Source organism: Streptopelia decaocto (genome assembly GCF_964273445.1).
Source record: "Streptopelia decaocto genome assembly, chromosome: 1".
In the NCBI taxonomy this organism is placed as follows: Eukaryota; Metazoa; Chordata; class Aves; order Columbiformes; family Columbidae; genus Streptopelia; species Streptopelia decaocto.
The window spans coordinates 159,791,971-159,819,410 of NC_138663.1; the positions used below are offsets into that span (position 1 = coordinate 159,791,971).

Here is a 27,440-nt window from a genome sequence, read left to right on the forward strand (position 1 = left end):
GATAGCAGTTTGGGTGCAGCGATCCTCTTCTGATGAAGAGCTCTATGGGATGTGAAACACCATGGCACTTAACTCAGATACGATCCTGGTGTAGCCTAGGTGCAGCCAAAGCAAGGGTGGGTCTATCTAGGACTATGGCTGGGTGAAGAGGCTCCAGGTTTCCATAACAATAATAAAACCCCCTTGCCTCACACCTGAAAACCTATGCTGAATTAACACATGCTGTTTTCAGAATAACTATCTCTCTCCTGTGCATACAGCACACATTATGCTATGTGACAAACTTCTGAAACATATTTGTATATGGCTACACTATGCCACCTGGAGTTTTAATAAACAAAAACAAATTATTTTCTCTCCATCTCATATCATTTTATTTATGAATAAAGTATTCATATTTTGAGCAAGTGTTTACTTCCATGAATCATGGATAAGGAATTCATGAATACATTTGCAAGTGTTCTGAGCAAGGCTCATCAGCTATCCAGAAAGCACTATTAACTGTGTAATTTGTCAGTATATTTTGAATACTGAAAAAAGGGGAAAAAAATGAGGTAGAGATGGGTGTGAGAGCATTACAGAAGTGGTCTTCCCGAATGTTTTAGAATGCTAACATGAGAACTATCACAGCAGAGAAATCCACAACAATAACATTCACCAAGTTAAAATACTTCTACTTTTACAACATAGAAATGTATCAAGTACAAAAATGTCAGTATAAATCACATTAATTTCCTTAATAACAAACAGAGTATTTCAATTTTAGTCACTTGAAGAAAATTCCTACTTTAGCAATATGAACAGCTCTTGAAATTGATAAAGGCTTTCCGAGATAAGAAAGTTTCCAGCTGAATCTGGAAGAAATACAGCTATTCAGAAAATGATTGTGGTTTTCAGCTTTGGCTATCTAGTAAACAAAGAAAAAGAACTACACAATCTGCAGGGATCGACAAGCAAAAAGCAATATATTCTTGCCAGTGCTGTGAAAATAAAAAAAATCCCACTTGAACTGTCAGTTTACATATTCTAATCCTTTTTCTCCTTGTGAAGCCAAATTACTGCTAGTATTAGTAGTTTCAGAAAAAAAAAAACAAACTTTAAAATCCTCAGTAGATGGGTTTTCATTTCTTCCTAGAAAAATAGTAGGTTAATTTCTGTGAATTAAAAGGGAACAAAACTTACGCAAACAAGATTTTTGAATATGGAAAGTTTTTGAAGTCTATCTACCACTTAATAGTCTAACCAAACCACATATTGCTGGTTGTGGACAAAAGTTTTGAACACCAGCACCTGCTTGCAATATGGCTCGATATCAAATGAGGCCATTGAGTCAGCTGTGTGGGTTGCCATATGGAGTCTCACATATTTACTGACATGGATATAAAAGAAGAAATACTACTGTATCTACTATATGCCTTGATTTGAGTTGTTCTTTTTATGCAACGCTATACAGTTTCAGTCCTTGGCCATGAGTCTACTTCATCTTTGTTGGTCTGTGATGCCAAATGAGTTGGTGTAGCAAGGCAGAGGTACCGCATAGGGCAACAGTTTGTGTCTTATACCAAGTAGTTGTGAGAGTCGGTCCGAAGATGGAGCAGTATTTGCCTGAACATTGCCATCAAGAACTTAGAGAACCGAGGCCCTAACAGAAAGAATGCATGGACAATGACTTGGAGAGAGGCCCGAGGAGAAGCATTGTGTTGCACTGGTTTCTCGGATATGGGGGGGCTGCTGCTTACAATGGCTGCTGTGTGGACTTCACCTGCTGCTTCAGCCAAACCAGCCCCCGCTTCCTGAAAGTGATTGTTGTGAGGGTCTCTTCGACTCGGGGACAATAGCTGCCGTCCAGAAGAGGTTTTCTCACCTGCAGCCTCAGTCACACGTGTCCCCCACCTGCTCCCCCAAACAATGGCCAACAAAAAGGAGCATGCCCAGAAGCTCGCCAAGGGTCTTGAGGTCACCCAATGGACCAGAGAAAGTCCCCTGAACTCTGGGCACATAAGCGTTGGCAAAAGAAAGCGTGAATCTTTTGAGCCTGCGCAGTACAAGCCTGGGTTGTGAAATCAAGGCGGAGACTGGCCTAAAACAATGAGAGCAAAGGGGGAGTGAAGAAGCATAAGAGATGAGACCAGAATGGACACTGTTGAAGATCTTCCCACCAGAGGATCCTGAACCACGACGGAGGACTGGCAGGACTCCATGGGACTGGAGACCAGAGGGACGCTTCTGGAACTGGACTGGTGATAAAGACAACCTAATTTCTCAACTTTACTTTTACTTTTCCCCATTTCTTTTCCCTTTTCTTTTTCTTACTCTCTCTCACTATTGCATGCCGCTTTACAGGCAAATTAATAAAGCAACACTGCTTGAATGAATTATAACCCCTTGGCATTTTGGTTGCCTTCATTTTGTGCTCTGAGATCAAGGTAAAAGAACCATCATGAGTCCATCATCGAATGGACCGTGACAGTAGTGAAGCCTGGGTATTGGGGTCAGAGCACCATTTTTTTCTCACAAGGTGACCACAGTCTGCTTTCCTAATGGAAACACTTGCAAGAATGTATGGTTAGCTGAAATAATTTTAAATAAAGCTGAAGGTTTGCTTTTGCTTTGGAATTTGCTTTTATTTTATTTGAATTGCAGCTTGAATGGAAATCGTTAAAAGAAGTGTAGGCTACAAAAAAGAAGAGTTAGGCACAGGGCAGGAGAAGTGTCTCATGGCTCCTGTCACCGTTTTTGTAGATGATTGTCTGGGAAACATAAGAAACACTACTTCACCTATTAAAAATTATCAAAGTGTACCTGGAAGCTTAGAAAGGGTTTGAAACTTCACAGGTGATCAAAAAACATGCATAGATTCAAGATGACTCCATAGAACAATGAAGAAGAAGTGTTGCTTCATTGCTAGCTATTGAAGAATTACTCTCTGATCATACTGAGGATAAAGCTCATTAATGTTACATAGTAGAGAAGTTCTGGTTTACATGGACAGCAAAATAACAGCAAAGCCTATGGGATATGAAGAGAATTCAGCGAATCACAAGGGTGCCAAGCTATCCTTCCCAGTACATATGCATCTGAAGCAACCCCTGAGCCAGCTAGCACATGCTGCCATAAATGCAGAAAAGAGAAACAAAAAGATATATCTGAAAAAAGCTAAGGAATTCAGAGTGAAAGTACCAGTCCTAAAATCTTACATTCCTCCAATATACCCCCAGACACCATGAAGTGACTTTGGAAGAGATGTAAAAGTAGTAACGAGTCAAAGTCAGTAGCCCGTAGCATTTGGGTAAGTAACCTCGCACACACACCGAGGGCATCTTCATAGACTGTGGTGGTCATGAGCTGAACCTACTGGAAGGGAGTGGCTCAAACAGCCCTTCCATAAGGTACTGCATTGTGGGGCAGGATGAGGAAAAGCCCTGAGAAAATATCAGAATGAAGCCACTGTTAAGGGCATGTGAGGTGCTCCAGCACTTGTCACTGGGACTGAAGAATCATAGAATCATAGACTTGCTAAGGTTGGAAAAGACCTTTAAGATCATCAAGTCCAACTATGAACCTAACACTGATAAATCCACTATGAAACCACGTCCCTAAGTGCAACATCTATAAGTCCTTCAAACACCTCCAGGGATGGTGACTCAACCACTTCCCTGGGCAGCCTGTTCCAATGCCTGACAACCCTTTCCATTAAGAAATTTTTACTGTTATCCAATCTAAACTTCCGCTGGTGCAACTTGAGGCCATTTCTTCTCATCCAATCACTTTTACTTGGGAGAAGAGACCAATACCTTCCATGCTGCAACGTCCTTTCAGGTAGTTGTAAAGAGTGATAAGGTCTCCCCTCAGCCTCCTTTTTTTTTTCCAGGCTAAACAGCCCCAGTTCCATCAGCTGCTCCTCATCAGACTTGTGCTCCAGACCTTTCACCAGGTTCATTGCCCTTCTCTGAACTCATTCCAGCATTTCAGTGTCTTTCTTGTAGTGAGGGGCCCAAAACTGACTGCAGTGTTTGAGGTACAGCCTCACCAGTGCTGAGTACAGGAGGACAATCACTTCCCTAGTCCTGGTTGCATGGTCTGTAACAAACTCCCATCATGATATCTGCCTTGTTGACCTTCCATCTGAATCTTACCCATAAACACTCAACCATCATCAAGCTCTAGACAGCTAAAACACACCCTAATAGAGAGGGCTACCACACCACCTCTCCTTCCTTGCCTATCCCTTCAGAAGAGTTTATAGCCATCCGGTGCAGCACTCCAGTTGTGCGAGTCCTCCCACCATGTTTCCATAATGGCAACTACATTGTAGTTTTCCTGCTGCACATTGGCTTCCAGCTCCTCCTGTTTGTTGCCCGTGCTGCATACAATGGTCTAGATGCACTTCAGTTAGACAATTGATCCTGCCACCTTTTTTTAGGGGAGAAGCCCTAATTCCTTCTTGCCCATTCTCAGGAGCTTCCATTATTTCTACCACATCAATAACCCTTGTATCTTTGCTACTGTAGGGACCTCCATCCCCCACTTCCACTGAGATGGCAGACTGAAGGATCTCACTGGCACATCTTCCCTCAAACATTGGCGTGGCTTATCTCTAGAGAGACTGGTTTCATCCATTTCCTTCTTGAAATCTAGTTGAAAACTCTTTCAAGGAGCCCTGCTAACTCCTGTGCAAGGATCCTTATCCCCCCTTGAGACAGGTGTACCCCATCTGCCACCAGCAGGTCTGCAGTCAGAGGGACAGAGGTCAGGGAAGTCAGTACTGGTGGCAGAAATGCTGTGCGCACCATCATTTCTTCCATGACATTAAACTGCTGTCTTTGCAGAACAAGGGGAAGGTCTGACTATGTCACAGTAAATTCATGCCTTTAATACACAACAGGCAATCCAGCAAAGCTTCTAGCAAACAGAAGTTCAGGGCTGGTCAAACTGCTGGGAGCGAGTGCCACAGGAGATGAGAGTTGATGGATGTGTACAAGATCAGACTTGGCTAAAAAGGTGCTGAGGAGAAATCTCGTCGGATTCAAGAGGAGGCAGCTGCATTTCAGGTGGAAGGCAAGCTGTTTCTAATGGTGAGCAGTGAGTGAGGTGTTCTGGGATCTGCCAAGATTACAGGCACATGAGCTTTGGTTCATTTATATTTGAGAGAGGCAAGGTGAGGAAGAAGGAAGGAGCCCACTTTGTGCCCAGTTATTGCAAGCATCTTCCAGTAGTCCAGACCACTGCATTTTGGAGCTGCACAGGCTGGCAGCTACCCCTTCCTTTGGTTTCTCCTCTTATTCCTTAGTTCCTTATGCCTGGATCCTGCTAAGCCACACAGAGCTGGTGGGGAGGGGTGACTCTCACTTGTCTTCACTCGGGACCACCTATGCTGCTGGTGCCACACATCAAAGCTGCTGTCCCTGCAGAGACATGGCCTGCAGAGAGGCCTGGTGACCCTGATTTAAGCAGTGCTGTTGTTGTTTTCTGACTTAGTCCCCCAAATAGTTTCTGTGTTTCCAAGAAAACATACACAATTTTAAAATCTCCATCTGTAGACACAAATCCATGTATCAATCAACTTAATGGTTAGGCATCCCAGGTGGAAAGCCACGTTTATTTCTGTTGTGCTAACTTCTATTTCCTCCTGTCAGAAAGCAGCAATAAAATTTTACTGCAAAGAGCTTCAATTAACTTTTTCAGCTGAAAAAAAAAATATTTTCATCAGGTACGTTTAACAGAAAACAATGTTTCTGACAATAAGGCAAGGAAGATATTTTCATCTTCATTTTAAACACCAACTATTACCTGTAGAGGTTAGTGGTTTCAAACATAGAAGTATCATTTAAATTTTCATTGCCTCCTCATATTCATTTCATGCTATTTTCTCTGGTGTAAGATTGGAAAACTGTTTAGCAATCAGTAAGTGACTTGGTTTTACTTTAAAAGTAAAAGCAAGTTCATGAATGTGAAAATACGAGAAGTCTCACCCATATTTTATTAATGAATGTGTTAATACACCTTCTCTAGGGAGTTTCTCAGTGTGAAAATATGCAAATGCCATTATTTTTAAAAGCACAAAGAGAACCTGATTTACACTGATAACAAAATAAAGCCTTTCAGAAAATAACAAGCAACTCACAGGGGCATCACTGACCTATTCCTTTCTCATTTATTAAATGAATCTGAGGACGGTTTCTAGATTGTATTGATTGTGGTTTTAAAATGACAGGTGACCTCCAAATCAGTTCACACACCAATGTCTCTTAGTGGAATACAGAGCTGCTTGTCAATGGTGCCCTCAGAATTGAAGTAGACATTGATAGACAAGACCTTCAACTATCTATTTAAAACATGCATATTTCCCTGATGAAACTGATTTTTTTTTCCTGGATTTTTGCTGTTATTATTATTTTTTTTTTAATGAGCTTTTATTGATTAAGTCTTTACTTCTACAGTAAATTAAAGGAACGTTTGCAGTGCCATAGTTAAAAGTTTGGAATCACTGACATTATAATACAAAGATTTTGCTGCAGGTTTGTAGAAAGGTTTATGTTATTAGCTATAAATATATCCTTCTCTAGTACAGTGCTAAGTGTACAAGCTTGGTTTTTAATTCTGTTTTGAAAAAAAAAGATATATGAAATTTCTACTAGTTAAGCAAGGTATTCTATTAAAACATAACTAGTATTTTGCTACTTCTAACACAATTCGACAAAATTAGTTTAAGAGGTGTCAGTATAGTAGTAGTACCTCAAAACTTGCTGCATATTTTTAGTGAAAGATGCAAACAAGAAAGTGTTATCTATATTTTAGGCTATGATATTGTTGCATGAGCATGCATGTTTTATTTTAAACAGAGCAACAGTGCAAAATGAGTGCTTGCTTTAGAAATGGTGAGTATTATATTCATTTTCTCAGAGCCCATGTTTGCCTTTGTGGTATCCACTGTTTACATACTACTTCACCATGAAATATTGATCACAATTACAGAAAATGTTTATTAAGTATGAGTGAAGGAAGAAAAAAACAGATTATTTATAATCATTCCTTACTTCCTATTAAGTTTTCCTGGTTTTGTTTTTCCTTTAAGACAAAATGAATGCTAGAAAACTGTAATCAAATCTAGGTTGAACCACATTAGCAATTCCTCCAGCTTACCAAGGTAATACTCTTCTGAAGTTCTGTCATCAAAAGCATTTTCTTCAAAGGTACTTGCATTTTCTCTCAGCTTTTTTCCCCTTTGAATTAGATTGCTCTTTGTTTCACCCCAAAAAGCTATTAATGAAAATGGCACTGGACCCAAAGCGAACTCCTGTGTGAGGTTATAGCACAGCACTTTCTGACTTGATAATTTTTCTGTAACACTAATTCTCTGGGTAATTCTGCCTTATGTCAGTTACACATACCTAGTCTTTCACACTGTAGGTAAATCTGAACTATCTCAGTACTTTTTTCCTAATTTTAAAGTTCAACTCTTGTGATTTCTGAGTGAAATTTTGCGCACCGTTTCACATTAATCCCATTTATCCTTTCCCATATTTTTAAAAGTTTAAGTGAAGCCATGGATATTGTCTATTAATTCCTATGAAGGGATAAATTTCATCCCAGAAGTCTGGAGATGACATTTAGACTATGATATTCTGCCTGAGTCTAGTGCAGGCAGACTCTGGACATATTTGCCTCGGCTACAGATGGGTTAGGGTGGACACACACTTCCCTCTCTGCAATTTGAGCTGAACAACCATGTCCCAGCTCAGCAGTCATACAGTTGTTTTTTTCCTGCCCCCAAGCTAATGCATCTTGCCTGTCAGTAAAAAATATCCACCCTGTCTCAGCATACTGTTAATGTGTGTGGAGCATAAACCAGACCCTGCTTAAGTCCAGCCAGCTCAGAAAACAGACAAAGTAAATTCAGAGCTGCAGAAGGCAATTCAGACTATTTATTTTTCAAATGTCACCATCAAAAATATCTAAATCAGGTGTTAAAACTGCCCTTGGAAAAATCTGTTCGGGTGAGTACTCTAGAAACAGAAAATCTGTGTTCTGCCTCACCTTCTTTTAACTTGAGAGAGTTTATATTCGTGGTCACTAAGAGCGCATTGAACTGCCTGCGCAGAGGCCAAATGCTTTCCTTTTGTTATTCCAGACAGACAGCACTTCAGCCCATGAAAAGTGGGTGACCATAAATAAGGAGCCTGATTTTGTCACTTGATTATTAAGACATGCTGTTTGGAGGAGGACAGAACCTGTTTCTGGCCCATTGCTCCAAGTACTGTTGTGCGTTTTCCATCGACATTAGTATGTAAAAGAGATTTTGAACAGGACTAGGAAACACAATATTCATTTTCCTTACTCCTCTAGAAAATATGGTAATTTCTGGGTGACATGAGCAGTTTACATCCTGATTAACTGAAAGAAACAAAATCACAAGTGTATCAGAAAAAAAATGTTTTTGTTAACTCAAGGATTCATTACCTTAATATTATTTGTGATGCATAGTTGCATCATCAGCAATCCATAAATTTCTTGCTAATCTCATAAGGAAAGCACAGAAGTAACTTTTGGAATTCAGAGAGAGGCCCTGAAATCCAAACTGCTCACAAACTCAGCAATATTAAAAAAGGAAAATGTGCAAGAAATAAGCCATTTGAGAAACCTTCAAACAGAATTCACAGTGTTGGAAAATAATTCTGTGTCATCAGGGTGCCAAAATGCTTGTCCAGCACAAGTCCTTTGACATATTTTTTTTTTTTTTAAACATGCATTTTTTAAAAACTTTCCAGTTATGAGAAAACAACACTTCAGAATTTTAAGGTAGGTGAATCAATTAATCAACAGATTTCTTTCTGTTATTTTCAGGGCTTGGAATAGTTGGAAAATTAGTTTGGAAAATGTTGGGTTTTAATTTTTTAAAAAGAATAGCAAGCTTTCATGGCTATGTTTAGTTTTATGACCTTTCCATATACAGGTTTTGAATGTTTAATATATATCTTTTCTTGAGCAAATAGCTTCATCCAAGGTCTTGGCAATGGTTGAGGAAATTATGTTATCTTCTGCTTCATACTAAGATGATGACCAAAGAGTAAAGGCACTTTAATATAAAAAGTGAAATTCACAATGGAATTTTGTAAGTAAATTAATTACTTTTACTTATCTCTTATTATAAGTTATTCCCACACTAGTTTTACATCTCTCTACAGGATTCAAAAGATATTTTCTTGTACCTTGGAGTTTTGACTGTGATGGGGTGGGGGGGTGTTAAATGAAATTCATACAGTCGTTCTCATGAGTTTTAAGTGTTAATCAAAAGCTCCTGTGTCTAGTGACATAATCACTTCATTCTAATTAATCTGGAAGTGAAAGGATTCTATCTATTGAAATGCTAAAATGTTTAGGAAAAGTAAGATTCAGAAAAGTTCGTATCAAAGTACAGATGTTATCCAAATAGGTCTTCGATATATTCACAAGATCACAATGAAAGTAGAGACAAAGAGGTTTCCTAGTTGCTTTTGTTGTGTACCTGTGAATAAAATTTTAAACGGCTCACTAGCCAGGAGTGCAACAAACACAACAGGACTTGGGGAAAAAGGTAATCCATGGCAAGGGCAAGTTTTCTGGGGGTGATTATGGCTTCACAAGCTGACAGAGTGACCTTTCATCTAAGGTGAAAATAATGATTCTTCCTTTTTTGGAAGAAAATCCATTTAAATACTCTTTTCCTTAGGTTGTTTCTTAACACAGGCATGTATCTATGGAAAAATGAAACAAAACTAAGGAGGCTGACCAAAATTTGTAGCTTCTGAGGCAACATCCTCATATTCTTCATAGGATATAGTGACATAATTGTTGTACCTGTCAGGGTTTACCTTCTGATTGCAACTGCCATATTTATTAATCTAATGCACATTTGTAATGGAAACGTATTTTATAAATAAAATGAACTGTTTATGATCTTCATTGGTTCATTTCCATTTGCAAAACATTTGGGATGAAACTCTGCCCCTATATATCCAACAGTAAAATTTCCTTTAATCATAAATCTGCTAGTATTTCATCCTTTCTTATTGACCTTTTAAAAATCTCATATTATGAAAGCAGAATGAGAAGCTGGTATACCTGTACCATTAGCAATATAACCCTAATCAGAGCTTTATGGTAATGCCAGGCTTTATGTTGACATCACTCTTGAGGTTTCCTCACATTTCAGTGAAATAGAATATTCCACTGATAATAATATAACTTATCCTAATTAGGACAGTGCAAAATGAAACATGCTTCTGTTATTTCAAGGATCAAGCACCTTTTAATTATTCTATAAATACAGTGAGTACATGATTTAAACAGAATCTGACTGTATAACATGGTGTGCTAAGCTTTCCATACCACTTTCTGCCTTCAGACTCTTGAGCAAACACTGACTAAGTACACTAGGTATGCTGATAAATTTGCATTAAGTGAAATAATAGTTTTTCTGGCAAGGACTAGGAAGGAAAATTGCCATGGTAGTGTGAGCTACATATAACAGTCAAAAATGGAGGCTCTAAAAAAGTAAGATGGAGAAGTTGACTATGGAAAGGGAAAGAAAAAAAATCCAGATTATACTTTACAGCTAGCATAGGGTTTGTGACTTTAAACAGTAAAAAATGAATGAATATATAACTGTGAGACAAGGAGAAAAAAAGTACTATTTGGAATTTCAACTGTTATGTATATAAGAAACTGCTAAACATCTGAGTGCATAAACTTCAATTCCCCTGCTTCGTTTACACTTCTAGCTCCTAATGTTTGTTTGTTTTGTTTATTTTTATTTGGCACACCAAATGTCATGGGTCTCATCAGGAAAATCTTGAATCACAGCTTTATTTCAGTTGCATATTGACAGGCTCAAGCACTCAAAAGTAAGGAATCTGGCACAAAAATCCTAGCATTGTCTTTAAACAGTAAAGAAATTACAAATAAATTTTGTGTCTCTTTGTAGGTTGCCATCTCATTTCTGAGCTGTTATATTACACTTGCTTTATACATTATATTAGACTTGCTTTATACGTTAGGTTTTTTTCATAATCAAGAGAACTATACATGTATTTGAAAAACAAATAAACAGATAAAAGATGGCATTCTCAGATTACTGTGTCAGCACCTGGGGTTTGAAGAAAAATAGTTAATTTTATTGAGACCTTAAAATTGTGAGTGTGGATAATATAGATTGCTGAAAGAATTATCTTTATTCCTAGGTATTTTTTTCAGGTGTAAAAGGTTATTAAAGATCAAGAAAATGTGAAGACTTTTGCTAACTGCTGGCCAAGCATATTGGTTTGAAAGGACCAAGGACAACATATGCTGCTAAAAGTATCTTGTCCTATATAATTAAATTCTAGTAATTACTGTATATTAATATGGTATCCTTTGAAATTATATACAAAGATTGATTATTTTAGAAAGAAATACCAGAATAATATCCATTATGATGCATGTTCTAACTACCTCTTCCAAAATAATTTGAACAACCTGTGCTAAGTTATTTAGCGATTTCCCCAATGTCCTAGTGTGCATTTTGTTTACAGCTAAGGAATGCAACAATCAAAGCTTTTTTGGTTTGGTTTTGTTTTGGTTTTTTTACCTTGTACAAACCCACTAGAAATATTGAGCTTTTAGAGAAGACATCCTGCAGTCCAGGTTATAAAATATCTTCATCCATTTATAGATTTTAATAAAATTGGTTGTAGATAGTAAAATATAGGTCCTGAATCCTCTTCCAATGAAAACTGCATAGTTATGCAATGATAATATGGATCCATGTTGAGCATTTATCTATTTATTTATGTAAATGACTATACGCATGGATTCAGGCAACTAGTTATGCAGCCTGTGGTGGCCAAGGAGTACTCCACAGAAGTCCTTCTGCATCCCTGGGGTGTTGCATGCTGCAGCAGCCTTACAGAAATCTACATTCCATGAAAAAACAATGGTTTCCACTGGGCAGTAGTTTCCTGAGTGGAGCTGAAATTTTGGGGTTTGCTCTGTGAAGCTTGGAGTGGAGCGGTATTTGTCATGTCAGAACGTGCTCATTTGCACTGGTGAAAATGCCAGAGATGGATGAAGCAATCACAGCCAAGCTGCTTCTACTTGCAATAAAAGCATGTTCTGTGCACAGGACTGCTTCATTTGGCATGTATATTACCATGGTCTGTAATTTTTTTCCAACCAAAACCAAGAAAAGCTTTTGGGTTTGAGTGACTGTGCAGGCAACTGAACGCGGGGATTTCTGTTTATTAGGGAAACATAAATAACAATTATAAACTACACTCAAATTCTCAGTGGAAAGACCAACAAAAAAAGTGTTCTAATCTCTTTTTTAATACACTCATCTCTTTAATGGTTTTTTCTATGTCGAAAGTACCAAATACTCCTGGTAGCACTGTGGCAGCACACTTTGAAATGTATCTGAAGCCAGAATCTAAACAAATGGATGCAGTTTATAAGCATCTTTAGTGTATTTTTGAATTTATATCTTAGCTTACACTATTTATATCTTATGTAAGATGATCAGTAAATCACTAATTCTGAACAATATCACATCTATTTACCTATAGTAAAACCTTCATTTTAACATTAACTGCAGTGGAACATTTTTCTGTAATATCCTTCTATTTTCAGCCATTCTTTGTAGAATTATATGGTTATTGAATCTGAGCAGTACAGAAGGCAACTACTGTAAACACCACAGTCGATTTAAGTAAAGATAATTCATGGAGTTTCTAATCCAAGAAAGAAAGCTGTGAGTGACCAAATGGAACTGCAGGCTGAGACTTAGTTACTATAAGTCATGCTATGTTAAATATTTACTGAAAAAAAAAAAAAAAAAGGAAGCAAAAAAAGTAGTTTAAATATTAGTTACTGATCTTCTCAAATGTTCTGCCTGCCAGGAAATTTCTCTGGGGAAGCTGAACGCTTTCCCAGTTAAGCTATATGGGCACAATTCCTATCTTTTGAAATAAATCATCTATAGGAGTGTCTTTGCAGAAAAAATCTTTACAGTGATTAAAATGTAATTGCTCACTGGGAACTTGTTGCATAATTCAGTATCTGTCTCTATAATGGGAACAAACTGTATGGTTTGAGCATGCTTTTAGATGCAGATTGAGCTTTTTTCTACATCCAAGATGAAAAGCAGCCTTGGACTTGCCTGATAACTGCATTTGATTTTAGAATGAAAGTAGACAGACAAATTGGGAAAGTAAAATTTCAAGATCAAAGCTCCATCACAGAATCTTTTACAAGCCTAAGAAACAGAATACAATGGTTAGGGTGCTTTTATTCAAAGGTGTATCAAAAGTGAATGCTTGATTTTAGAGACAGTTTCTCTTTATTCTTGGGCTAGCATAGAGCAGATGCAACCTAGAAATCCAAAAAATAGATGAGAGGAGAGAAGTAGCTGTGCTTAGAAAAACTTTTTGCTTGCCCATTCCTGAGGTCATTGATGTAAACTTCAGAGGAAGGTATTTATATCCCTTGTACTTTAATATATTTATGTTGTCTTTGTAATCTATCTGTCAAGGGTCATTAAGAGGTAAGGCCCAGCAATGCTCAAAGCAGCTCCTTTTAAAAGTTAAAGAAAAAGAAAAAAAAGTCCACATTTTATTAGGCTCAGTCTAGCATATTTCTTTTTTCTATTCCAAGGTTTCAGAAAAGTAAAAAAATATGAAAAAGAAAGCGAAAGGTAAGGGAGCTCCAATGAGCCCTTTTCACCTAGCTGATCCATATCATGATTAAATCAGTGTTTAGATAACCTTAACCACTCACTTTTACTGCTGCTATTCCCTTGCTAGACAGTTCTAGTGAACATGAACAAAAATTGTTTTATAAAAATGAAACTGAGAAATAAAATTTCAGGGAAAGAAATGCTCAAGATCCTAAGCACATACATGCCATATGTTTATGCAAATCACAGCCCATTGGACCCAGTGCTCTTACAAAATTCCCAGCTCCTCAGAAATGCTGTCAGAATCGCTAATACATAGACTAAAACACACAGCTTCGCATCCACAATAACAACTTTGTCACCTAAGCTTTATCCACCATCAGTTACAGTGTTTTCCCAAAAATATAGTTCATCAGGTGCAGTGTCTCTCCTGGAGCTCTGGGTGTTACTGCTTGTATAGTTCACCCTTCATTGTATTTCAATATTCTGAGAAAGTCAAGATAGATGAGAGAATTTGGTGTGTTTGCAGTTGCTGATTCATTTAGGGAGAGGTTGTGCTGTAAATTGTGAAGCAGCTGGAGTTTCCTACAGGCTGATGGTTTCATGCCCATGTATGTTGTGTTGTCTTAGAGCCCAGGTGGTAAACCACATATATCTGAGAGCAGGTCATGACCTGTTAGACTTTGAGCAACGGGATGTAGTGCATTCTTATAACTGCTGGTGTCTCTCGGAAAGCAATGCAGAAGCCCTCCCAACCTAATTATATGTGGCCATGAAGCTTCCAGCTGTATCTGCAAGCACACCCAAGTATTTGCTGCACTTGACAGAACCTGTGCCCTGTTTGCGTTCAGTATCAGTTGCTTGGCTTTTTAACCAAGGGCCGGTAACTGCTAAGGACTGGTTTATTTTAGTGGTGTTGGTTATGTTTGGTGAAGAACAGAGAGAGGGGTATGCATGGTGTGTGAGAGATGCGCATGCTGGAGTCCATAGTACTTCACAATACAAATTTTGTTAGATGTTATATAGATGTAGACCTGCTCATTGCCCAACAGTGCTGTCTCTGTTGCCATGCTGTGTGTTTTCATGCTTGTGAATACAAATGTACACAGGTACAGAGAGCCTTTAAGATGATGAAGCTTATATACAACCCCTGCTGCCTCCTCCACAGAAAACATTTGAATTTCAGCTTCCAAAGGGAAGTTGCTGAGCATATGAAATAGTCTGGGAAGAAAGAAAGCAGGGAAATCAGTTCCCTTAGCCTCTTTGATCTCAGATGGAGAAGTTTAGCAATTGAATATATAGCCTCAGCATAGAAAACATGATTCAAGCCAGCCTGAGGGAAAAGAAAAATAAAAGATATGTGGCACAATAGTGATCAGCTTCTTCCCTGAGGATTTATTTGTTCTGCTACATGTTTTCAAGGCAATTGGAGGCTAGCTGTTCAGGCCACCTACTGGCAATTTTTTACATCTTGGAAAAAATTTCTGATGTAACTATTCCATGACTTTGCAAATGTCAGTTATGTTAAGGAACTGCTGGAGCTACGGGCATTTCAGATAACTGATCATAGTTAATTTTGGCTTAATAAAATGAGCAATTTATTTAATCAAACAGAAAATGTGGTTTAGACAATACAGAGTGCATGGCAAACAATATAAGAAATCAGAGAAATCAGAGGGATTTTTTGTAGAGCAAAACCTTCATTACTTTTTTTTTTTTTTACAAATCTCAGTTTGATGTCTACCACTTACTCAAATCTCTCCTCTCAGTTTTACTCCTTTCCATGTAAAAATAACAATTTGAGTCGCAGCTGTTTCACTGGAAAAATCTCCTCCATTTCAATGCAAAGAAGTAAATCTGTTTAAAATGGCTTCTGTGGTAGATTAAACTAATGTATTTCACTTTGCACAGAAATGGACTGGAAATTACCATGATCAGTTATGGCATCTCAGCTGTGAGGCTGGTAACAAGCAGCTGTGAGGGATAATTTCATAAACTATTTCAGCTAGAGGCAGAAGAGCATTTCTGCTTGTGCCCTGACATATTGAGGAGTCCTATAAACTCTTAGTGTGTGGGCTAGTTACAGCACTATGAATTTATATATGTCTGCCTATAATTAATTATCAAATTGCCACAAACCTATTGTGAAAGTGGATTGAACTTTGCAAATGACTATGGATGTTTAGACGCTTAAGGAGAGCTTCTGCCATAACATGCAGCTGGCCACAAATGAAGAACAAGTCAAGAAAGAAGAGTTTAAGTGACAGAGAACAAGATTTCTTAATAAAAAATGCAAAAGCACTTCCAACAAGGCAAAAACTGTTAGCGCAAGAAGTGCGATGGCATGAAGGAAGAAAAACAAAAATCAGTGAGTGATCTTCTGTCAGCTGTTGAATTTGCCATTTGACTGCTGTTTACAAACTTTATGGTAAAATGAAGACCCAAAGGATGTGTCTCAGTTATCATCAGATAATTGATGCCTAAGCATAGATATCTAATGATTTGAGATGCCCTAACGTATCCTCCCTGGCTTTTCAGCTGCTGCTTCCAAAGAGTGCAGACCTCCCACGATTCATGTGTCATTTTTGCCAGCCTTGTGTAGATACCTTGGAAACACTATGACATCTAAAGTGGTACAAGGCATATCTGTCTAGGTAACTGAGTTTAGGTATCAGTGCTGAATTCTACCCATATGCCTCTGCAAGGGAGAAATACTAGATGAAACCAGTAGGGAGAAATGCAAAATAAAAGACTTCTGGACTTCTGATCCTGGCAAGGGTTTAACTTTGGTAAATGTTTCATCTGGGTGACAACTCGGTGCTCAGTAGAATGACCTGAACCAGATTTTAGATTGTCTTCACTGTACAGGAGTCTACAGTCTATGATCATGAGGAATTACTGCAAAACACGCAAAACTAAAATGAGTCTATGAATTTCCAGCTGTGTGATAAAACTCTTGTTTGGTTTGCTTAATACATACACAAACAAGATTCTCTAAAAACTTGGTGTATGCAGTTTGAAACAAATGCTAAAAAATTGAACTTCACAACAAGTAGAAGATCTGACATAATCACAGCTTTCTTACAGGTAAAAGCAGAGGCAGTGACATGCACATGGTCCCTATTAACATGCTACTAAAATGTTTATCTTAAGGCAATAATTCTACTCTTAACATCAAAAAATATAACTCACTGGTGGTGACTAAAAGTTATATCAGAATCAGAAAAAAACTGAGTTGGCAAGGAAATGTAAGTAATCATATAGTCCATTCCCTCTCTTCACAGTAGGCTCAGATGTGCTTAAGTCATTCCTGACAGACTTGCCTAGCCTGCTTCCTAATGATGGAGACTGTACAACCTTCCCTGTCACCTATTCCAATATTTCACTGGTCCTACAACTCAAAAATATGTTTGGTTGTTTTTTGTTCTTTTCTTCTTTTCTGTTTGATTTGCCAGTTAAATGGGAACAGAATATTTCCTCCCTCTTATCTTGTTCCCTCCTCATTGACGTGAGTATTTTTTCCCAATAGTTCATTGCTTACTAAGCAAACATGAGTTTATCAGGCAAAGATTACCATTTGCTTAGAAGAGAAGTACACTGACTCTATCTACACAGATTCAGCCTTTCCTTCACTGTAAACACTGAACACATTCCACCACTAAGGCTGTAAGAGAACTAGTACAGGTACAGAGAAATGTAGCAGTAATACTCTCCTAGCGTGCATGACTACCTGTACCTATTAGTGGTGTTCAGGAATTATTTTGTCAGCAAGTAAATAATAACTTCATAAAATCCTGTGATACAGTTTTCTTGTATTCAGTAGTTGTACCAGTGGATATCTACAGTAAATGACATTTACATAAGTTACCATCCCTCAAATTTGATGAACAAACATGAAAGAAATACCTATACTTACAGGATTTCCGTATAATTTTAGAAAATAATCATCTTGAAACTGGATAATTCAATATATATATATATATATTTTAAACTAGTTGAGACCCATTGGAATGAAGCCTTGGATGCTGCATAGTTATTAAGTATTATGCAACACTTTTTCTCGAAAATTGAAGGTTCAGCTGCCTTGAAAAGTTACTATAACAACAGGACATTGCATAGAAAAAACAGCATCGTCCCAGAACATAAAGCATTATTTGAAGCCAAGTATCTGTTGTGGGATTTAGCTCCATGGTTGATGTTATGTGAGTGATTGAATCAAGCTGAGCACCTCAAAGGTTCTTCAGCTTCCCCAAATCTGGGGGCATTTGGTAAGCTAAATCATTGGGTACTAGCGCTTATTTTAATTAGAAAACCATTGACTACAAGGACATTCAGTTATCGCACAGGTAGGAACCTACATTTAGGTGCCCACAATTTGGAACTGCATCTTATGTCTAGAGGATGAATATGCACATCTAAGCTAGTTGCTAGATTCTCCATGGCGTTCACAGAAATAATTATGTAAAAAAAACCTATGACAAGTTAAAAACAAAACAAACCAAACAAACCCACAAAAAAAACAAACACAAAGTAAGGCAAGCCAATAATGACTTTGAGGAATATCTTGTTAAAAGCCTGAAGCTCGTAATTTGAATTTTCCACATACAGTAATTAATCCTTTAAAGAATATCAAAACTAGGTAGTGGGGTCTGGAGATACAATAGATGATTAAGTTGTAAAAGCAGCACTCAGAGAAAAGAAGGCAGTAGCTGAGAAGTGACAATCAGAAGAAGTTGGCCAAACTGGAGAATCAGGAGCAAAAAATTTAGGAAAAAATCAACAAAATAAACACTAACAAATAACCAGGACCCCAGAACATTATTAGAAGAATGGAAGGTGGTAAACACGCAATGACACTTTTTTTTTCTTTTTTTCTTTTTTTTTTTAACCAGAAATGATTCACAGTTACAAATAAGTACAGCTGAATACTCTTCTAGGCTACTAATAAAAATCATGTTAAAAACTATGGTTGAATAAGGATAAGTCAACAAAGCTTTCCTAGGAGGACATCTTGCATAAAAATTTCTACAAACAAAGATTGGCATCATATATTTTAAATTTTCAAAGAGAAATTTCAGGATATCCTAGAAAGGCTGTTAAAAACCAAGCCAAAATAAACAAAAAAACCCAAACAAACAGAAAATAACTTATTATGTCAGTCACAACAGAGAAAATATTAGGAAACAAACCATAAAAGAAGCAGTCTTTTTCCCCATTAGAAGGCATTCAAATTAGGTCACTCTTTCTCCTACTATGTGTTGTTCGACATACTCATTAATTACCTGAAAGAGGAGGTAGGTAGTGAGAATAAAATTTGCTGATAATCCTAAATTATTCAGGATAATAAAAGTAAAAAGCCACTGTGAAGATGTGCAGAAGGATGTCAAAATATTGACTGACTAGGCAATAAAGTAGCAAATGAAATTCAGTGTTGATTAGTGCAAATTAGTACACAGAGGAAAACAAGCCAAACATATACAATGACTGATTCTAAATAACTATTGCCACACAGGGATGAGAGCTGTGATTTACTAAAGATAGTTCTATGAACATTTTGATTAAATGTTCATTGTTTAAAAAAAAAAGCAATTTTTCAGAATTATTAGGCAATGAATGGGGAAAAAAAAGCTGAAAGTATGCTTATATCATAATGTGCTGAATACTGAATGTATGGACTTCTGATTCTCCTTTGTAAAAAGGGTACAGTAAAACTAGAAAAGAGACAGAGAAAGTACGCCAGTTTTATTGAAGATTTTTATACAATTATTTATGTGTAAGAACAAATTAAATACACTAGAACACGTTGAAAGGGAGAGCTGAAGGAGAACATGAAATAGAATCACCTATATGAGAAATTATATTGGAAATGCTTATTCTGTTGCTTATAGTGCAAGAAGTAGGGTCAATGTGATTTTTGGGGGGTACCTGACATTTTTTTTTAAAGTATACATAATGAAACCATTGCACACATCATTCCAGGATGCTAATAAATTGTTAAACTCATGAAAGACAATGAATTACTGGAGTCCAGTGGCGGGCTACGAAGATGGCCAGGGCCTAGAGTATCTTTCTTACGAGGAGACATTGAGAGAGCTGATTCTGTTCAGCCTGGAAAAAAGACCAAGAGGGGATCTTATCAATGTTTATAAATATCTCAAAGGTGGGTGTCAAGAGGATGGGACCAGACTCCTTTCAGTGGTGCCCAACAATAGGGTAAGGGACAACAGGCACAGCCTGAAGCACAGGAGGTTCCTTCTAAATATGAGGAGAAACTTGTTCACAGTGAGGGTGCCAGAGTACTGGAACAGGCTGCCCAGAGAGGCTGTGGAGTCTCCTTCTCTGGAGACATTCAAGACCTGCCTGGACACATTCCTGTGCGATCTGCTCTGGGTGAACCTGCTTCAGCAGGTTGGTTGGACTGGATTATCTGCAGTGGTCCCTTCCAACCCCAACCGTTCTGTGATTCTGTGATTAAGATACAACACTGGACACTGCTGCAGATCACCAGAAGTGGGAACTGTTACATGCAAGCAAGCATTGTTGTATGTTCTCCTTTACATCTGCTTAAACTTTGCATAGGAAACCCTCTTAAGAGGTGAGTTACTGAATTAGGTGGGTAAGGCTATGAACTTGGTGGAACTACTGTAGAAACTCTTATATTCTCATATCTACATTCAGAGAATAATTCAATGATGGCAAGAGCAGGGTTAGAACAAAGATCCATCACCACAACATCCTTTCTTTGGGGAAAAAGTTTCAGGGGAGGGGAAGGATGCTGGCAATGAAGCAGTCACTCCTGGTTCATGTGTTGTGTCACATCTCTGGGCAGATCCAGCCCCCTGGAGGCCTTAGGGGAGCGAAGGGCTGCCAAAGGCAGCTGTGCTTAGTGCCAGCCTCAGCCTTCCTGTTTTATGCTTTTTATTGCTTGAGCCTCATCTCTTTTCCATTAGTGAAAACTACAGTGCTTTTGGTTGAAGAAGGAAAAATACAATTGCTGTTAGAGGGAGGAAGGCTGGCTGGGCCTGTCAGCTGCTGCTCAATGAGTGGGATTTCTGACTAAAACAGATGAAGGACCTCCTGGTTTCCTTCCACCATCTTCCAGTTTCTTCAGTCCCCAGAGGAAAAATCAGAAGATGTTGGCAGAAAGCAGATGCCTAAAGAAGAATCAAATAGCAAGGAAAGTATTTAGTGATCGTACTTCCCTGGAATAACCTGTAAGCTTCAAGCAATCTGGGTTTTCATGACTTCTGAGCAAAAGTAATGTGTTTCCACTTAATAGTCCTGACAGATTTTAGTTCTCTAAATATGTCCACACCCCAGACCAAATCAGATCTGTACTCAGAACAGGGAAAGAAGGAAGGCAAAAGTGATTTTAAGCTCCCTTCATTTCTCAATACCCTGATCTAAAGCACATCTGAGGGCAGCTGTAGTGCATTAGGATGTCCTCCAACATCTATGCCAATGCTGAGCCTCAGAGTGTTGTGCAGCCTCACTGGCTGTGTGATGTGAGAGCAGAGCCCTCATTACTGGGCTTCTAACCCCCTTTATGAACACAAAGTAAAATACCAAAGTGCTCTGGGTGTCATAGTTTCCTCCTTTTAGGAAAGATATCAGAACCCATGGTAGAGATTGGATGTAATGACCTCTTCTTCCTTCTTTGGAGGATGACGGGGTTTGCAGAAAGCAGTCAACAATAGTCTGCTCAGTGGAAGCCTCCCAAATTACAGGAGCAGTGATTCTGGAGCAAACACAACAGAAATCAGACTGCAAACATAGTGAGAAGGTGCTTGTGTTTGCAGTATTGGCTTTTTAATGAAAACCCAGTTTTCTTTCAGAAAGAGTGAGTCCTCTCACATTGTTAACCAGGAGGCGGTACATAAAGCAAAACTACAGACCAGGGATGGGGAGACAAAAGAAGCCTTTCTTGCTTTGTAAGAAAAACTGGTGGCTCTTCCGTTCTGCCTGAATTTAAACTGGAAAAATATCTTAATACAAAATTACTTTAGCTGTAGTTATTGCAGGCAGAAACCAGAGCAGGAAGCCTTACTTTTGTTTCTGTTTTAAATCTAGCAATTAATTCCTCTACTTCACTAACTGGATTTTGTTATGTTTATTATACAAACACTGTTTTACTTCAACATTAATCGTGTTCCGTTTTCCTGCTTTTCCATTTTAGGATTTTTTTTCTCTGCGGTTGATTGTTGAAATAAACACATGGATATATAAAGTGAAACAAAAGCAAATAAAGCTCCACATAGTGAATCCATACTCATATTATATATAAATACTCTACTTTGGAGTACTTCTGCAACAGACTTGTGATAGAGGGTTGGTCTTACATGTTTCTAGGCTGAGCTGAACTTGGAGACTAAATTCTATTACTTGTCTGTTTCACAGATGGAAATTGCTGGGAAAGTACCTAAAAAATCCCTTTCTTCAGAGTGCATCTACTTGGGTAGCTGAAAACATCTGCTGCAACTGGGGATTTATGTCTTTTCGAGACAACAGTTCCTTAAAGACCTCACAATAATTTTACACTGAAGTTTGATGCAAAGTTTTCACACGATGTTTCAGTTTGGACCAATCTGTTTACAGTCTTGGTAGCAAAAAGTGGAGAAAGGTACCCCAGACTGGAAGTATAAAACTGAATATCTAAACCCCAAACTGTTTCCATGTAAGCCAGTGTTCATACAAATACAAGCTGTACGTGCATCCTACTCATGAACATGTTTAGTAGCCTGGTGTAGTGCCCAGGTAATAACGAATTCACTGTGTTTGCCAGGATGCAGCAATAGGCTGGTACAATCAGGGTGTATTTAAGCTGCACACTGCCAGATCCCCCTGGTGTAACGCTGAGCCTAAGAACTTCAGTCCGCTGCTGTTGTACTGTACTCTGTTACATGGTGTAAGCATGACTGATTTTTCTTCCCAACAAACAAGGATTACTTGTTTTTAAAAAAAGGTAATGTACTTTCACGTGCTTGTTTTTTTTGCACCATCTTGCATTTATGTTTATATTTGTGCTTTATGTGCTACCGTAAAACCTTTTAGTGTTATGAACTTTTATGCACTGAAATCCTTGTTTATACATCATTGATGATGCCCAAGTAATAGCAAAATGTTTTACTTTTTTTTTCAGTTTTTTAAATGTTACAATATAAAACTTTATATATGCTTAGTTGAGCTATGCATCCAATATTTCTGTAACTGAATCTCCTATACTGATATGGTAGTAGCAAATCACACCCTTTAGAGTATAACACAACAATACTGTGTCAAACAGATACTGCAGACAAATGTTCATATCATATCACAAAAAAAAGGAAACTTATTACTTAAATATTAAGAAGAAAATCGATATAGCTTCAACACTAAATGCCAATTATTAGAGGAAAGCAATACTTCATGTAGTTAATCCGTTATCCCTGCTCTTCTATTACATCTATTTGGGCAATATTACAGATTCCTGGGAAAAAATTAAGCCCAGGGAAGTGTACAAACTCTTATCTTCTTATTTCAAAAGTGCTTTTGCTCTGAAATGAGAAAGTTGGTGTACACAAAGGTAGGATGAGGAACATGATCACATACAACCTCTCTTCTCGGGAGAGCAACACTATGTCCAAGTATCAAGAGGCTGATATTTGCTCTCTTCTTAATGCTCCAGATTCCATAAACATGAAAACCTCACCTTTCATTAAAATAAATACCTAACTTTCATTTGACACAGTGTTTTTAACATCAGAGGGATAATTTAATGAGGTTTTTTTTTTTTTTAATTCTAAAAGTTTGTGAGAATCTAATCCATGGTTATTGGATGCTGTCAGGATAACAGTTTTTGTATGTTCCCATTGTTCTCTATTTAGCTTTTTAGTTTGTCATTAGTCATTACAAACTAAAGCTACTGCTGTGTTTTAATTTGAATACAACTCCCTGTGCTGACACAGTTTTTGGAAGCCAAACTTTGTCTCAAGAGAAATTTTACAGCTGAGTTGTTTGCAAAGCTCTCAAATAATAATTTCTAGATGAAACAGAATGGTAGATTCATTAAAAAATAACAAACTTACAATAACAGAAAAAGAAGGGATAATCTTGTGACAAAGTTAATTTAAATTAATGAAGTGGAAAACTCCTAGTTAATGAGCTACTGTTCTTACAAAATTGTAGATATTCCTTTGGTTTGTGAAGATATATTTGGTTTGTGAAGCTCACGAATACTCAGATAATTCTTAATTCAAACCTAGAAAGAAAAAGGGTAGGACATTTTTCATGTGAAAAAAGAAAGAGGATTGACCATTCTCTGTCAAAAAGGCACAGAAACTCTGACAATGAATTTGCTGCTGTTTTAACATGACTTCAAACTAAATGCAGAGTAGATGGCGTATATCTATGACTTGTCAAATTGTCTAGTAAAGCTTTTCAAAAGATCTGAAAACAAAAGATATCTCTTCTCAGAATACTGACAGCAGAATTTTCAGGAAATAATGCCTCGAAAAAAACATAAGTTTTTTGAACAAGTTGTAAATGTATGTAGTTTTTCCCTTTTTAAATATTTGACAGCGTTCAGCACTATACCCAACCAATAAAAGCAGCTGGAGAGTGAATAAACATACCAATAAACTTTGAGTCTAATCCTTTCTCAGAGGACCGTACTTCCTTTTAAAGAGCAACTAGTGAATTCCATATGCTAGTCTTTTCTAGTATTTTCCATGCTATCTATTTACAGTAAACATCAATTTTCTGAGAAACAGTACGGTGCTTTTCTCTGTGACTGTCTTACTCTAGCTGACTGTGAACTATTAAAACATGCTTATCAGAGTTCTATGGAGTATAGCCCTGGAGGTTAACTTCATGTAATGCTTCTGATAAGCCCTGAAAAGACAGAATTTTGGCTTGGCTTTCAACCAAGCGTTAAGTAAGTTAGAAAACAGGAATTAAAGAGCTATACCCGTCTGACTCATCATTGACCTTACCTGTATATGAGCAGCAGAGAGTGAGTAAACATGCTTATAGCCTCCCATTCTGGTTGTGCAGCATATATTTTAAATGGCAGCATCTTAGTGCGATATATTATTGTTTGTTTGCAGAGAAAGAAATTAGGAATAGAAATCTGCTCTCAATGCAATATTTTTTCCTTAGTCCACAGGAGAGTCACAAAAGGGTGTCAGGCTTCTCTGCAGCATGAATTCCCCTTTCCAGTGTTCAAGGTGTTCCAGCAGAGAGTGTGGCACGCAGACCTGGAATAACTTTCTCTTGTAAACTGTATTTCCTCGATCACAGTGAGATGCCTGACTGTTTCATGTCCATTAAGCTGTGACACAATCTCCTTCTTTTATTCATCAATGTGATAAAAGATTTTCGTAAGGCACCACATAGTGATAGCGCAGTCCCTACCACTGTGCTCTGTATTTTGCATCCCAGAATGGACTCTGGCAAATGAAAACAAAGCAAACAAGCAAACAAAAAACTCCTTTTATCTTCCGGCCTTTTCTTTTCAATAGAACACGAATGCCACCTTTTATTCAAGGAAAACTGAAAAGAGCATTGTCACTAAAAGATGCTGTCTGCTGTAAAGATCATGGTGTTTTGAGCTAAGCAAAAAGACAATTAAAACCAATAAAGCAGTAATGGAAACCACAGGGAAATTTAACATGAAAGTAAAAAGCAATGCAGAATCCTGCATGTCAGAATTGTAATGGAATTCACTTTCTCGTCAGGGGTATAAAGTCAGCTATACAAAACGTTTACACAATGTGCTGAAGTTCCTCTCTATAAAGATGTGTGCATTGCAAGAGTCTTATTTTGTATAGACATATCTGAGGCTATCAAAAGTCTCTAAAACTGTGCTTAGCTTTGGCAGCATAATAATGCCAGCATTCTCATCTTTTAAAAGATACAAAAATAGTCAGTAAAAATTTATGATTGATAACACGATCAGTGTCATCTCCTCTAACACAAATACACAACAAATACAGCAAAGATGGTCCTTCTTTGAAACACCTACAGGCAAAAATGAATGCTTTCAGGACTGCAGGTTATTGCAGTTGTCATGGAGAATAAAATAGCAATATGGAGTACTCTTGTCGAAATAACCTGTGGACATGATAATAGACAGATATAAGTGGGGTGAAGGTTTATTGGGAAGAGTAAATAGTAAATTAATGAAGCTAAAAAAAACCCAGAAAAACATTTAAATTTGCAAGACTTAGCTCAGGTAAAAACTACTTAGTGGCAGATTGCAGAGCAAAGCTCCAACTTCATTGTGATAAATGAGCAAAAGGATTTGCTGTACCAACATAAAGATACTACAGGCTCAGTTACATTGCCTAACCAAAGGTGCCTACTGCTGTTTGGGCTACCGTGGGCTATCCTCCCTCACCCTGGACTGCAGCTCCAGAGGGACACAGGCCTCCTCCTATATCATATCTGCCAGCTCCTTGCAGGGTCCTGCATGCCTTATGGAATGCCAAATAGCACCAGATTCCTGTGTGTGGTCAACCGTGTTGACGGCTTCATTGCTCGGTGTACATTTTAATGTGTGCAGTGTAAATTAGTATTTCTTAGTCTTTCATCATATCATAGAAAATTTGTATTTACTCTTCCTGGACTGACTGTAATTCTGTCCTATCTTCCCCACCTCCTGCTGCGATACTGCATTAATTATTAAATAATACAGGAACAGGAGCCTGAAAACAGAACAAATCACTCAGCAAACAGCATAAGTAAAGTAGGTCAGACCAAAGTTCATGTAGCATGGGACCTTTCATCTAATAATGGCTTGTAGATGATGTTTAGTGAAAAGTATGGGAAGTGTGATACTTTTCAGTCTATTTTCCGAGATTTAAACAATATACAGTTCAGGGACTTCCCCAGGCATAAGTGATGTCTCTGTGTTGATAGATTTTTCTTACACAACTATCAGAGGTCAACCAATCATTTATTTCAAGTGAGTGACTTGATGGTTTGCAAGGAGTTTATTGACAAGAAAGTAAGTATGCTATTATGATTAAGAATGAACTAATTGAGCAGTGCATGTGATCTAATCAGTTTCTGGATAGTTCTTTTGGAGGAAAAAAAAATCGGTTTCTAGAACACAATGCCACAATGTGACTTGGAATATGTAGTTTCAAATATCAGGATGCAATGGTGGCAAAATGTACTTTATGTTGGTTTCACTGTCCAAACTAAGATTCATTGTATTTTAACAAAAAGGACACTAATGTCAGCAAGATGAATGACAATATCTGTTCAAGTACGGCCCAGCAGAGAAAGAACTTCAAAAAGAATTTGACAGTGCTATACAATTTAGTTGAAAGATGAATTGGTAGTGACAGACGGCTATCTATTAAGAAAAAATCACACCAAAAGAGGATCTAAATCCAGGACCAGCTCTGCCCCACACATTACATAAGTAACTGTAAACTCATATGTAAATAGAATGGTATTTGCTCTTTATTTACATACAGTTTATAGAATCATCTAATTAAATCATACCATAACCTTTCTTTTTCTTGGACTATGGCGTTTGTTTGTGACTACACACATTTTTCACATTGAAAATCTTGAATCCTTAAGATCACATGCTATAAAAACACTGAGACATCATATTTAAACGTTGATATTTGACTGCTATGTAAGCCAGGATAAAACTTCGCTTGGTTGAATTTAGATGAATCTGTTTATTCATGTAGAACATCTCACTTTTCTACTTCTTTCCTCAAGGAGAAGCCTGAAATGTAACTCTTATCAATCTAGC

At 37.6% G+C, this 27,440-nt stretch overlaps 1 protein-coding gene across 1 annotated transcript in view; it reads right to left on the minus strand.

Moving 5' to 3' along the window:
- Positions 1-27,440, minus strand: part of GPC5 (glypican 5) — a gene marked incomplete at both ends in the record, with an annotated part of 669,870 nt that overhangs the window by 52,491 nt on the left and 589,939 nt on the right. The gene's annotated exons all lie outside the window — the stretch shown is intronic.